Here is a 14,370-nt window from a genome sequence, read left to right as displayed (position 1 = left end):
ATCAACGGCAAAGGGGCGTAGACTTCGCCTACCAAACTTCGACTTGCCTCAAGAAAAAAAAAGGTTGTGCACGAACAGTCACTAAAAAAACCCAGTTGAAAACCAAAATGTCTTCGTAATATATGCACAAGCTGTTTCGACTGGGAAGCATGCAACACTCTTAAGAGACCAGATCACAGCAGTGTGGAATCCATCACCAACATTGTCGTCATCAGCAGGGTCGCTGGCCTGTGGAGCATCGCTGCCAATCAGCAACCCCATGCCGGCCCCAATATGACCCTGCTGTCCAAAGTCAGACAGCCCCTGTTTCACATGATCCAAAAACTCAAGGCTAGTAGACATTTTGGATTTAAACCAGTCAGTCTGCATGTGGTCTGATCTTTTCCATAGATCTGTCCATTTTCTTTCATGTTCAGATAATACCTTCTGTAACACATTCAATTACATACATATAGGCAGGTCAAAACGGCTCCTACAGGTTTTGTCGGCTTGGTAAAAAAAAGAAAGTTGATTGAACTGATTGTTGTAATTCTCTGAACTATGTGATTACATTGATAAACTCTACAGAGTCTGGTGTAAAAAGGTGAAGTGAGGTGTAAAAGGAGTGTTGTATTCCAAACGTTACCCCATATCCTATATACTGCATTACTTTTGACCAGAACCCTATGGGCCCTGGTCAAAAGTAGTGTGGGACATGAGGAGCAGGGAACCAAGTGCAGGGTCCAGGGGCAGGCTTTACAAGCACCCCACTGAGGCTGCGCTTGGTACTGCCATTGCCAGCTCAATTATACTGTAATTATACATTGATATGAAAGAACACATATGACATGTGCGATGGATGTTTCGGTAAATAAATGAGTACAAGCAGAGATCTGTTTTGCATAAAACATTTACTTGCAATTTTCATGACCCACATACCACAACAGTCATTCATCCTTCTCCAAATGATGGAACAACAGAGAGAGAGAGACTTACAAACGCCCGCAAACACTCACGCACCCACTCACACAGTTGGTGCGTGTCTTTTGGTTTGTAGCCTACTACAACATCTAGATGTTTCATCAGAGACTGAGTGACCACTGTACAGGAAGTATTTGATAACAGACTGTTCTCTATAATTCCCCACTACATTTATTGACATGCTCCTATCTAACGTCCCTACTCTCCCTCCTCCTCCCCCGAGATCCCTGCCATTGTAATGTTAACTAAAAGTCTATTTCAGGAGGAAATTGGTCCCTTTGTGTTGGCAGAGGGGGAATTATGCAACGAACATGGACTAACTGCTAGTCATTTTAATTACCTCTCTCTCTCCCACTGAAAATAAACTGTTCTGTTTGTCCGGAGGTGAGAAAGTAGAGACACAGAGAGAGAGACAGAACGAGAGAGGTATGTTAATTTGAGATAGAATGATCTTTGTTTTCATATGTTGCTTCCTGTCCTTGTTTCCAGATTTGCTCTTAATTGGTTGTGTGCTCATTCAGACGATCTGCCCACAAAAGACGACTGAGGAGGGGGAAGGAAGACGGAAGGAGAGAGAGGGGATGAGGACTTCGTGAACACTTCCTCTGTGACAGATTATGCAACAGTTATTTGGCTGATGTTACCTACATCAGCCAAATAATTCAACAAAGTGCTACACAATAGCCTGCGGGCTCTGGACCGGTTGAGACAATATCATGAAGTTTGTACGGTCAAAGTATGTTGTCTATGAACAATTCTAATAGGGAGTGGTAAACTTGTCAAAGGGTGGTGCACTTACTTTCACGTCATTAAACTAGTTATGTATTTTGGTTCAGAGAATAATTGATGTGCATTTCCTTTTCTGCCTTCTATAGCAGCCTACACACACACACACACACACACACACACACACACACACACACACACACACACACACACACACACACACACACACACACACACACACACACACACACACACACACACACACACACACACACACACACACACACACACACACACACACACACATAAACACTCTTCTCCTGACTGTGTTCAGGAGATTCCTGTGGGAATCCATCACACCTCATCGAGTTCCACATGGATAGCTCATCCAAACAGCCACACCATTGAATGGCCCAAACAGTCCTCTGTCCATCCGCCACCTACAAGCTGTAGGCCTAACTCCTTCTCTCCCTCTCTGTTATTCCTGAAGTAGAGACTTATTGTAGCTCAAAACAACTAACCTAATTTGTCACACAGGACAAAAACTCTCCTCTCAGTAATACAGTCAAATAGATAGTTTGTTGTTGAGAATGACCACAGCTTATAAAGATCAGCAATACTCCCCTCTCAGCTTTCTGACCATAATGTGCACTTACTTTGACAGGTACACTCACTCTGACAAACTAATGCACTTGTTGTATATTAATAGTGTGTGTGTGTGTGTGTGTGTGTGTGTGTGTGTGTGTGTGTGTGTGTGTGTGTGTGTGTGTGTGTGTGTGTGTGTGTGTGTGTGTGTGTGTGTGTGTGTGTGTGTGTGTGTGTGTGTGTGTGTGTGTGTGTGAAAAATGGATGACATAACGCCCCTACTCACAACCATAAAATAGAGTGAGATTTATATATTATTGCTGTTAATCCGTGCTGGGCTAAAGAATAGAGCTACCCATTAGAAAAAGATGGAACACGGATATGGACGAATACAAGAAAGCCCGCTACGACCTCCAACGAGACATGAAACATGTAAAAGAACAATATAGGAGGAATGTGGAATCCTATTACACCGGCTCCGATGCTCATCATATGTGGCAGGGCTTGCAGACGATAATGAATTACAAAGCAAAAACAAGCCATGAGATGCCCAGTGATGCAGAACTCCCAAATTAGCTAAAAGCCTTTTATGCTTGCTTCAAGGAATACAACACAGAGTCTTGCATGAAAGCCCCTGTTTTCGGGATGACTGTGTAATCTCGCTCTCTGTGAGTTGTGAGTAAAAATGTTCAACAGGTTAACAGTCGCAAGGCAGGCGGAATACTAGGGCGCATTCTCAAAGCATGTGCAGACCAGCTGGCAACTGTGTTCAGGGACATTTTCAATCTCTCCTTGTCCCAATCGGTAATCGCAACATGTTTCAAGCTGACCACTATTGTCCCTATTCCCAAGAACTCCAATGTAACCTGACTAGATTGTCAATGGCGCCAGAGGAAATGGCTGCCGTTTTACAGGCTCTTAACCAATTGTGCTATTGTGTGTGTTTTTTTCGAGTTAATTGTAACTTATTTTGTACATAATGTTTCTGCCACCGTCTCTTATAACCGAATGAGCTACTGGATATCAGGACAACGATTACTCACATCGTACTGGATGAAGGCCCACATCCTTGTCATTCGCATTACAGTGAAATTACAGACCTGTAGACCTGTTGTAGACCTGTTGTATAGGGCACATGTGACAAATACAATTTGATTTGATTTGATTTGAAATGACTATCACCCTGTGGTACTCACAGCTGTAATTATGAAGTGCTTTGAAAGGCTGGTCATGACACACATCAACACCATCATCGCAGACACTCTGGACCCCCTCTAATTCGCATACCACCCCAACAGATCCACAGATGACGGAATCTCAATTGCACTTCACACTGCCCTCTTCCACCTGGCCTATGAGGGGAAATAACTATGTGAGAATACTGTTCATAGATTACAGCTCACACACTAGGCACAGACGTAAATTCAACATGTAGTTTTGATTTGCATTTGATTGAGTTGTCAACTAACGTGAATTCAATGCGAAAAAAGAAATCACCATGTTATTGGATTTAGGTAAAATAATTATAATAATGAAATGAAAAAACTATGAAATTCCGTTACGTTGATGACTTTTCTCAAATCCAATCGGTTTCATGTTGTTTCAACGTCATCACATGTGTGTTTTTGAAATTATGTGGAAACAACATTTATTCAAACAGTTTTTTCCGTGGGCAGCGTTCAACACCACAGTCCCCTCCAAGCTCATCACCAAGCTGAGGGCCCTGGGAATGAACACTTCACTCTAACTGGACTTCCTGATGGGACGGTCCCAGGTGATGAGGGTAGGCAACAACACCTCCGCCACGCTGACCATTAACACTGGGGCCCCTCAAGGGTGTGTGCTTAGTCCCCTCCTGTACTCCCTGTTCACCCACGATTGCATTGCTACGCATGACTCCAAAACCATCATTAAGTTTGCTGATGACAGATTGGTACTAGGCCTGATCACCAACGGCAATGAGACAGCCTACAGGGAGGAGCTGATCGTGGACTACAAGAGAAAGAGGGGAAAGCACGCCCCATCCACATCGACGGGGCTGTCGTGGAGCTGGTCGAGAGCTTCAAGTTCCTTGGCGTCCACATCACTAAGGACTTAACATGGTCCACAAACATGTGCATAGTCTTGAAGAAGGCACGACAGCGCCTCTTCCCCCTCAGGAGGCTGAAAATATTTGGCATGGGCCCTCAGATTATCAAACACTTCTACAGCTGCACCATAGAGAGCATACTCGTTGCATTACCGCTTGGTATGGCAAATGCACCACCTTTTTACCGCAAAGCGCTACAGAGGGTGGTACGGACAACGAAATACATCACTGGGGCCGAGCTCCCTGCTATTCAGGACCTCCATATCAGGCAGTGTCAAAGGAAGCCCTGAAAATGTGTCAAACATTCCAGCCACCCAAGCCATAGAGTGTTCACTCTGCTACCATCCAGCAAACGGTACCAGCCTGTTGGCTCTCGGACCAACAGGCTCTGAGACAGCTTCTACCCCCAAGCCATAAGACTCCTAAATAGCCATAAGACCGCTAAATAGTTACATAATTAATGGTTACCTGGCCTATCTGCGCTGATCCTATCTTGCACTAACTCTATACACGCTCACAAGACTATCGACACACTCACACATACACAAACCCACCCACACACATTCACATACACTACATACACACGCACACATATGCATACCGACAACACAAACACGCATACAGACACAACGCAAACACACAATACACACACATACACTTACACTTTTACCTTCATCATTTGCTGCTGCTACTGTTCTTCATTTTACTCTTATTAATTTTTATATCTATCCTGATGCCTAGTCACTTTACCTTGCTTTTATGTACATATCTACCTCAATTCGTTTTTAAACGTTTCATTATTATTTTTTAACTCTGCATCATTGGGAAGGGCTTGTAAGCAAAGTGCATGTGACATTACAATTCGATTTGATGACACACTGTACAATACTGTCTATTATACTGTAAAAAGGTAAATGCTACCATAATCGGAATGAATGGATGAATGAATTACATTCATTGAGGGGAGGAGTTTGTATTTCACAGTCGGCTATTTTACTGCAATTACAAGGGATTGATGCAAGCAGGTTGGCTGTTGGATAAAGTGTTTACACATTACAGCATATGAATATTTGGTGTTTTACATCACTTGCACTTCTTGAGATCTTAACAAAAGCTTACAAACTGGCAGCAACTACAGGGCAAAACAGACATCGCAAAATATTAAATCATTTAAGGTTTAAGACTTGCTGCCACTCTAATCTGTCCCCTATACTGTACATTCTAAATTGATTGGGCACTATAACGACATACGAGTTAAGTTGGTACTGCTCACGGGTGCAACAAATATAGCCTCTTACAAGGCACACCTCAAAATATGTTAATGAGACAGAAACAATATTACCATGCACCCACTAGTAGTCAAAAGGTTGTTGGTGCTCCAAAGATATGGTACGGCACTGTACTCTGTGGTGTGGAATTACAGTACCACTAGAAATACAGCAATTTTCACCAAATGCATCATCATTTGGTTAAAAAAAGGTTAAATAAAGGTTAAATAAAGGTTAAATGTTTATCTTGATAATATCTAAAATGACCAGGTAAATTACAGTTTTCCATTACAGTGTAGGCTATCGTTCCTATGCATGGTGACTCCTCCTGTTATTTAATGCACTAAATGTAGATAGGAAGATGGTAGAGCACAAGCAGAGGGGGGAAGGGGGCCCTGATAGTAGTTGGTAGCCTATGTCAGTGCACTGGACAGGCACTCCTTAAACACAGCCAACCGAACTTCTCCACACTAACAGAAGGCAGCAGTCCTAGTCTACAGTCCCATAACCAAATGGGAATGGAAGTCCAGTCTACATAGTAACCAAGCCAGGCAAGATTCTTGAAATAATGTGAGTTTACATAGCTTGATATGTCTCTGTAGCTTGATGGGGAAATTAAATTGAGCAATTGAAATAAAGTTCCTGCCAAGAATGCATTTGGGTTATTAACAGTGTAACGTTACAAGAGTAGCCATCAGTAAAGACCATCAAAGGCATTTGGTGGATATCGGATTTCCTGAAAGGCGAATATGCCTAGATCTTTTTTTATTGGAAAGGTATTCCATAAAGGACATTAATTAATATTTACAGTTGTATAGATCCAAGACAAGTAGATTATTATGTCAAATTTCAAATAGTAATTTGTGCATAACAATCACCCAGTGCAGGCTAGATTCCAAAAACAACTGCTACACAGCAAGCAATTTGCGCGCGAGACAACAGAGCATATCAGTCAGGGGTTGCGTCTGTTTCGAAGTTGACCTGATGAACTCGCGTACAGAGAAGGATATCTCTATCGCGCTCTCTCTCTCTGCCATTGAAGGCATTTAATTGGAAATACATGAAGCAAGTATGTTATAATCGCATTATTAAATGGCACGTGATGTTTAAATTGACTAATGAGAATTAACTCTAACGTTCAGAATATTTTACAGTCCATTCAATCTGGTTTTGAAGAGCGCTTGCAGATCGATACATTTAGGAGCATTTTGAATTACATAACTTTATACTTGACTATCTACTCTGGTCAGTGTGTCCGTTTAAAGTCATAATAGCCAACTATATCCTACACTCAGCGCCTTGGAATTTCGAGCACAACTATGTGGTCAAGAATGTCGAGGAATTTCCCAATCCTGCCAATCTGATCTAGATTTCAGAACCAAGGACAGTTCACACCTGCTCCACCTGGGAGACCGACGCGCGACGTCTCCTCACTTCCCGACTTTAACAATGCAACCAGGTAAGAAATTAACTCTGCTGTTTTAGGCTGGGCTACTCACTGTCACAGCATGCCAGTTTTATCAGAAATACTTGTGTATCCATATAGCATTAGCTAAAGCGTTATTCACATGGTTTAATAGTGCCTTTCCTACAGGTCTATAGCAACTGTACAATACAATTTTACCTCCATATCGATGTAGGTTTTAACATTGTAGCCTTCCATGCTATATGGCTAAATTATGCAGTTTATGGAAATAGCCTACAAATAGATTATTTTCCATTTGAAAAAATATGTTGAATTTAGAAGATCTATTGCATACAATAGCAGGCTATAATAAATGCTGGAAGAGTAGGCGTATTATGATTACAAATAAATATAATCTTGAATCAACTGTTTATAAGCACATGCACAAGTTGTCACCACTCCCTCTTCATATGTAGTCCATGCTCTATTGTTCTGCACATTATCAATCTAAAGCAAAGTTTGACAGGTCAAGAAGAATGTGACACAGTACTGACTATGTTTTAAAATGAACTATTCCTAGATCATACCTTGTATATTACTAAATGATATCCTAAATGATATCCTATGTATTGCTCACTGGTAGGCTATATAGGAATTTTATTAGGAATATTTGCATTATATTTCACATCTTAGTCATTTAGAAAAGGCTCTTATCCAGAGCGATTTACAGGAGCAATAGCCGATTTAAAAGTCACGATGATAACTTGGTCTTAAGAGCGGGGAAAGGATAGATTTTATTGACAGTGCAGAGCTGGAGATGCAGGTGCTAGCCTGCGAAAAGTGAAATATTCTAATCAATCAACACATCAAAAAACTGCCTGTGCCAAGCAAGCATGACCATCCTCCATGAGACATCAGAGATCTGTCCTAAGATTTAAAGCTGACCATAGCAGCATATAGCGTAGCCTACAGTAGGCCCTACCAGGCGCTATATTAATGTATTTTTAGATCACGTTATGTGGTGAACAGGTACTGAGGCAACTTGGATTTTGTCTGTCCTCTCTACCTATAGCATAGGCTACTACAGGCTGTCCTCATTGTTAATTCTGCGTTGTGAAGTAAAAGTTGTCACAAATATAAATAGTAAATTAAAGTACAGATACCCCCAAAAACGACTTAAGTAATGCTTTAAATATTATTTTTACTTAAAGGACTTTACACCACTGCATATATGTGGCACAAGGATTCAAACCCACAATCCTGGCATTGCAAGTGCCGTGCTCTACCAACTGAGCCATACAGGACCAGAAACAGCCGCATTTCCTCTATAGGCTAACACATTTAACTGGGAATAGAGATTCATCTAATTAAGCTCTATCCTTCTTCATGAAACACCATCAAAACCACCTTCCTTCCTGTTTTGAAGTCACACCCATTGTGTGTTGTTTCTCTGCTCACTTTACAGGACCAATAACCCCATTCATCTCATGTAGAAAGGAGTCAAAAGCCTCTTATCACCCCACAAAAAGTAGATCGTAGTTGGATGACTTTTTGGGGGATTGAGCCCAAAACCCTCCTGTGAGAATTTGACACTCAGTCACTAATGCTCTATATTGTAGCATACAATGGCTATTCAGTCAAACTTTCTAGTTTGAATAGGCTTCCGTTTACTGAGTGCACTTTTTCAATACATCACAAAAGAACACCAGTTGGCCTTCTGAATGTCCCCCTGTGAGAACTACTTGAAATCTGAAGTACCTATCAGAGTTAGATTCAGCTATGGAACATTTTGAGGTCATTTTGAAGCCCATTGAGTCTTGGGCATTCTCACGCTGTACTGATGAATATTCCATAGCAACGCAGAGATGAGTGCCGGGGGAAGGTCTTGAAGTTAACATTTTTGGTTCAAGTGAGGAGAAAGGGAATTGACCAGCATGTTGTGGTGTGTGTGTGTCCGTGTGTTTAAACTGAGAGATGAAATGGATCACTGAAACACAATAGTGACTTGGAGTGATAGAAAAGCGGGAAAGGTGCTATATCACATGGGTTAATCTAAATCATGATTATTTCAGAGTCACAAATAGATACCACCTTTAGGTATATCTGTCTAGAATAAGACGTGTTATCCCTTTATGATTACAGGTGTTATTCCCATTCATCAACACAAGGTGTCTACTGTTAGTGTTGCCTTAGGGTGTAAGTCATTGCTACTTATGTGTTATGTGTTAAATATTTATATCCATCTTAGGAAGCATTGTTTAATTGTTTATTTATTGAAATGTTAAAACAAGTTCATCGTGCCTGGTAACCCAAAACATGAAACAGAATATTTTCGAGAAGAAAAACCAAAGCCATTATTTTAAATATTACAGACTGAGCATCAATCATAATTATACCAATGACATTATATAATACTCATTATATTCACACCAGCCATTCATACTCATACCAATGGTGATACCCATTATAATGCCAATGTTATGATAGACACAATCAGACATGTTTAATCTATGGAGGCTGTATTTGAGCAGTGCCTTGAGCAGCTGGGTTCTCTGTCTGAGGGCAAACAGGGCATAGGCTCCTTCTGGCTCCACCATGTGTTGTGTGATGGTGTTCAGGTCTGTTAGGGAGGGTCACTGGCTGTGCTGTCTGACATCTCACCACCTGATCAGGGTGCCACTTAACACAGCATGGGGACATCTACCAACTAACAACATTACTGTCCATATGAAGGTGCCATCATGCACAACTTACCAAGAGAACTAACTGCAAACTATTTGATCTGAAAGTCTAGCTCAGTAGAACCTATTCTAGACTCTTCTACATCAATATATTCACAAGTGTCTGCTGCCCACAGTTGATGCAAACAGAAGCTTCAATCAGGAGTCTTTGTACAGTAAAAGCCAGTGAACTGTACCGTACCAATGGATCTTGAAGACCTGTGCTTGGTTGAAACATGTGCTCAAAGCAACATTTGTACTTAGTCACTCAATAATTTTGTCAGGACCCGGTGCGTGAAACAGTCACTAATAATCGGCAGAACCCAGAAGATGAGGCAGACACAGCAGTACTAGAGATGGTGGTTTAATTAAAGAACAAGATCTTCAGGCAAAGAATCTAAATCCACAAAGTCCAAAATACAGCCAAGAGGCAAAAAAGGGATATCTTCCAAAATACAAAGAAAATCCACAAAGTGGTAAGAACAGCAAGGGAAAAAACAAACCTCAAAAGACTAATCCAAAACACTCAAGAACAAAACCAGAGAACCTCTGGAAAATCCAACAAGAGAAAAATATATGTCCACAACAAGCCTTGGGCTGGGGCTGGGTGCTAACATACAAACACTGAGCAAAGAACTGAGGAACACACAGGGTTTAAATACTAACAAGGGAACGACACACAGGTGCAATCAATAAAAGAGCAAGGAAAAAACAAAAGGTTCAAAAAAGGTGCAATGGGGACATCTAGTGACACAAACCAGAACAGTCCTGGCCAAAACCTGACAGAATCCCCCTCCTAGGAACGGCTCCTGACGTTCCTACCAGCCTTCTCAGGGTGGAGGGCCCTGAACTGACGAATGAGGTCAGGGTCCAGTATGTCCTTGGCAGGAACCCAGGAGCGCTCCTCGGGACCGTAGCCTTCCCAGTCCACCAGATACTGCCAGGACTGCTGCACCCGGCGGGAGTCCAGTATCCGGTGGACGGTATAAGCCGACTGGCCTCCGATGACACGGGGCGGAGGGGGAGGTCTGCCTGCCGGGATAAGGGGAGAAAAAACAACAGGTTTTAATAAAGAAATGTGAAATGTGGGATTGATCTTAAGGGATCTGGGTAAGTGCAGGCGAAAAGTAACGGGATTGACTCTCCTGGCAATCTTAAAGGGACCGATGAATCTCTGGGACAGCTTGCGAGACTCCACCCGTAGCGGTACGTTTTTTGTTGAGAGCCATACTCTGGCCGGGGTACAGGGTAGGACCGGGACGGCGACGTCTGTTGGCTTGTCGTTGGTACTGCTGTGAGGAACGCAGAAGATTAAGACGTGCCTTCTTCCACGTAAGCCGACAGCGTCTGATGAACCTCGAGGCTGAAGGCACTCTGACTTCTGCCTCCTGGTCAGGGAACAACAGAGGAGCATAGCCAAACTGACACTCGTGCGGGGATATACCAGTGGAGGAGGAGCACAAGGTGTTGTGCGCGTACTCGGCCCAAACAATGAAGGATGACCATGTGGACGGGTTGTTGGAAACCATACATCTGAGGGTGGTTTCCAGCTCCTGATTCATCCTCTCAGTTTGGCCGTTGGACTCCGGATGGTACCCTGAAGATAAACTGGCCGTGGCCCCTATGAGTTGGCAGAAGGCCTTCCAAAACCTTGAGGCGAACTGGGGACCTCTGTCGGAAACCATATCTTGCGGGATGCCAAAGACTCGGAACACATGGTTAATCACCAACTCAGCTGTTTCCTTGGCAGAAGGTAATTTGGTCAAGGGAACAAACCTGGCCGCCTTAGAAAACCTGTCGATGATGACTAGGATAGTAGTATTACCCTGGGACGGAGGAAGGCCAGTAATAAAGTCCAACGAGATATGGGACCAGGGTCGGTGGGGAATAGATAAAGGGTGAAGGAGTCCTTGAGGGCGGAGGTGAGAAGATTTGCCCTGGCAGCACACGGAACAGGCCTTGACGAAAGTGGCAACGTCTTCTCTTATGGTGGGCCACCAGAACTTACGCTGAATGAACTCCAAGGTGCGACCTACGCCCGGGTGACATGTGAGGCGAGAGGAGTGCCCCCACAGAAGGACTTGGGATCTTGCTGCCTTGGGAACAAACAACCGATTGGCAGGACCTCCCTTAGGACCCGGTTCGATGGCTTGAGCTTGTCTCACGGTATCCTCAACTTGCCACGAGATAGGAGCCACGATCTTAGCGGCAGGAAGAACAGTCATGTCCGTATCTTCTCTTATGGCAGGAGAGTAGACTCGTGACAAGGCGTCCGGTTTGAGATTCTTCGACCCGGGTCTATAGGTGAGGATGAACTGGAATCGGCTGAAGAAAAGAGACCATCGAGCTTGTCTGGAGTTCAACCGCTTCGCCTGCTGGATATACTCCAGATTTTTGTGGTCCGTAAACACTTGAAATGGTTGAGAAGCCCCCTCGAGCCAGTGTCTCCATTCCTTCAATGCCATCTTAACCGCTAGGAGTTCACGATCCCCCACATCGTAATTCCTCTCGGCCGGGGTAAGCCGGTGAGAGAAGAAGGCGCAAGGATGAAGCCTCTTGTCTTCCCCCCTCTGAGACAGGACAGCTCCAACACCAACCTCTGATGCGTCTACCTCCACCACAAAAGGTTCATCCGCCGTCGGTAGTGTCAGGATGGGAGCAGAGAGGATGCGCTGCTTGAGTCCTTGGAAGGCCGTCTCAGCTTCTTCTCCCCACAGAAACCTTGTGTTGCCACCCTTGGTTACAGCTGAGAGAGGGGCTGCCACCGAGCTGAAGTTCTTGATGAACTTGCGGTAAAAGTTAGTGAAGCCCAGGAAACGCTGAACTTCCTTAAAGGACTTGGGGGTGGGCCAATCCGCTACCGCCCCTACCTTCTTGGGGTCCATCTGGACTCGACCGGGTTCCACTACAAATCCCAGGAATTGTACTCGAGAGGAATGGAATTCACACTTTTCCGGCTTAACGTACAAATGGCTGTCTAGGAGGCGTTTGAGCACTTGTCTGACATGCTTAGTGTGTTCTTGAAGGGAGCTCGAAAAGATGAGGATGTCATCCAAGTAAACAAACACGAAAATGTTAAGCATATCCCTAAGCACATCGTTTATGAGCGCTTGGAACACAGCCGGGGCGTTGGTCAGGCCGAAGGGCATCACCAAGTATTCGTAGTGACCAGTAGGCGTGTTGAAAGCGGTCTTCCACTCGTCACCGGGTTTGATCCGCACAAGATGGTATGCGTTCCGCAGGTCAAGCTTAGTGAAGACCACTGCTTCCTGGAGCAGCTCAAAGGCTGTGGCCATAAGGGGTAGCGGGTAGCGGTTACGAACGGTTATGGCATTAAGTCCCCGGTAGTCGATGCAAGGACGTAATCCACCGTCTTTTTTGGCCACAAAGAAAAACCCTGCTCCCGCCGGCGAGGTGGATGGACGCATGAGGCCTGCTGCCAGAGCGTCCTTGATGTAGGTATCCATAGCCGCTCGTTCGGGAGGAGATAGGGAAAAGATCCGACCCCTGGGAGGGGAGGTCCCCGGAAACAGCTCGATGGTGCAATCGTAAGGTCGATGGGGTGGTAGTCTGGTGGCCCTCTGTTTGCTAAATACCGGTTTGAGGTCATGGTAACACTCGGGAACTCGGGACAGGTCGATGGATTCTAGAGACTCGGGAGGGGAACTCGGGGAACTCGGGAAGATACAAGTGGCTTGGCACGTAGGTCCCCACTGCTTGATAGTGCCCACAGACCAGTCAATGTGAGGGTTATGGCTGTGTAGCCAGGGGTATCCAAGGACGAGAGGGAACTCGGAACAGGAGATCAGATGAAAGTTCATCACTTCCTGGTGTTGGGAAACTGAAAGTCGCAAGGGGGTAGTGGCACGAGTGACAAGTCCAGATCCCAAAGGGCTTCTATCCAACGTAGTAACCCTTATGGGGTCACTTAGAGGTTCAGAGGGAACGCCATTCTCCTTCGCCCAGACCCCATCCATGAAGTTACCTGCGGCTCCAGAGTCTACCAAGGCTTGAAGAGGAAACTCGTGGTCGTCCCAGGAAAGGGTAACTGGAATGAGCAGGCGGGAGTTGGATGGATGGGAGGAGGTTATGTTTCCCGTTACAGTCCTCCCAGGCCTGCACGGGAGAGTGCGTTTTCCCTGGAGCCCGGGACACGTGGAGAGGAAATGGCCCGGTTTGCCGCAATATAGACAGCATCGCTCCCTTATCCGGCGGTCTCTCTCAGCCTGGGAGATGCGTCCAACCTGCATGGGTTCCGGTGGAGTCAGCGAGGATAAAGGTGGAGACTCGGAGCTGGGACCGATAGGAGCTAGGGTGAGAGATCTGCGGTTGAGCTCTCTCTCTCTCAGACGCTGGTCTATGCGTGAAGCCAACTTGATCAGGGACTCGAGGTTGTCCGGTGGTTCCCGAGTGGCCAGTTCATCTTGGATGGTGTCGGAAAGACCCTTCAAAAAGCACACTGTGAGCGCCTCGTCGTTCCAGCCACTCGCTGCTGCCACCGTGCGGAACTGGATGGCATAGTCCGTCACGCTGCGCCGACCTTGGCTGAGAGTCAGGAGCTGTTTGGCTGAGTCAGGACCGCTGGTGGGATCTTGAAACACTCGCTTGAATTCTTCA

The 14,370-nt window shown here is 44.9% G+C and overlaps 1 protein-coding gene across 1 annotated transcript in view; it reads left to right on the top strand.

The window, feature by feature from the left end:
- Nucleotides 1-6,074: 6,074 nt before the first annotated feature.
- Nucleotides 6,075-14,370, top strand: part of LOC139563107 (metabotropic glutamate receptor 2-like) — a 74,985-nt gene continuing 66,689 nt past the window's right edge. The window contains exons 1-2 of the mRNA XM_071381392.1: nucleotides 6,075-6,198; nucleotides 6,998-7,087. The gene's annotated coding sequence lies outside the window, so the exon portion shown is untranslated. The remainder of the gene's footprint in view (nucleotides 6,199-6,997; nucleotides 7,088-14,370) is intronic.

Source organism: Salvelinus alpinus, chromosome 2 (assembly GCF_045679555.1).
Source record: "Salvelinus alpinus chromosome 2, SLU_Salpinus.1, whole genome shotgun sequence".
Classification (NCBI taxonomy): domain Eukaryota; kingdom Metazoa; phylum Chordata; class Actinopteri; order Salmoniformes; family Salmonidae; genus Salvelinus; species Salvelinus alpinus.
Note: the sequence above shows the minus strand (reverse complement) of the source record. Positions and strands in the feature narration are given on the sequence as shown.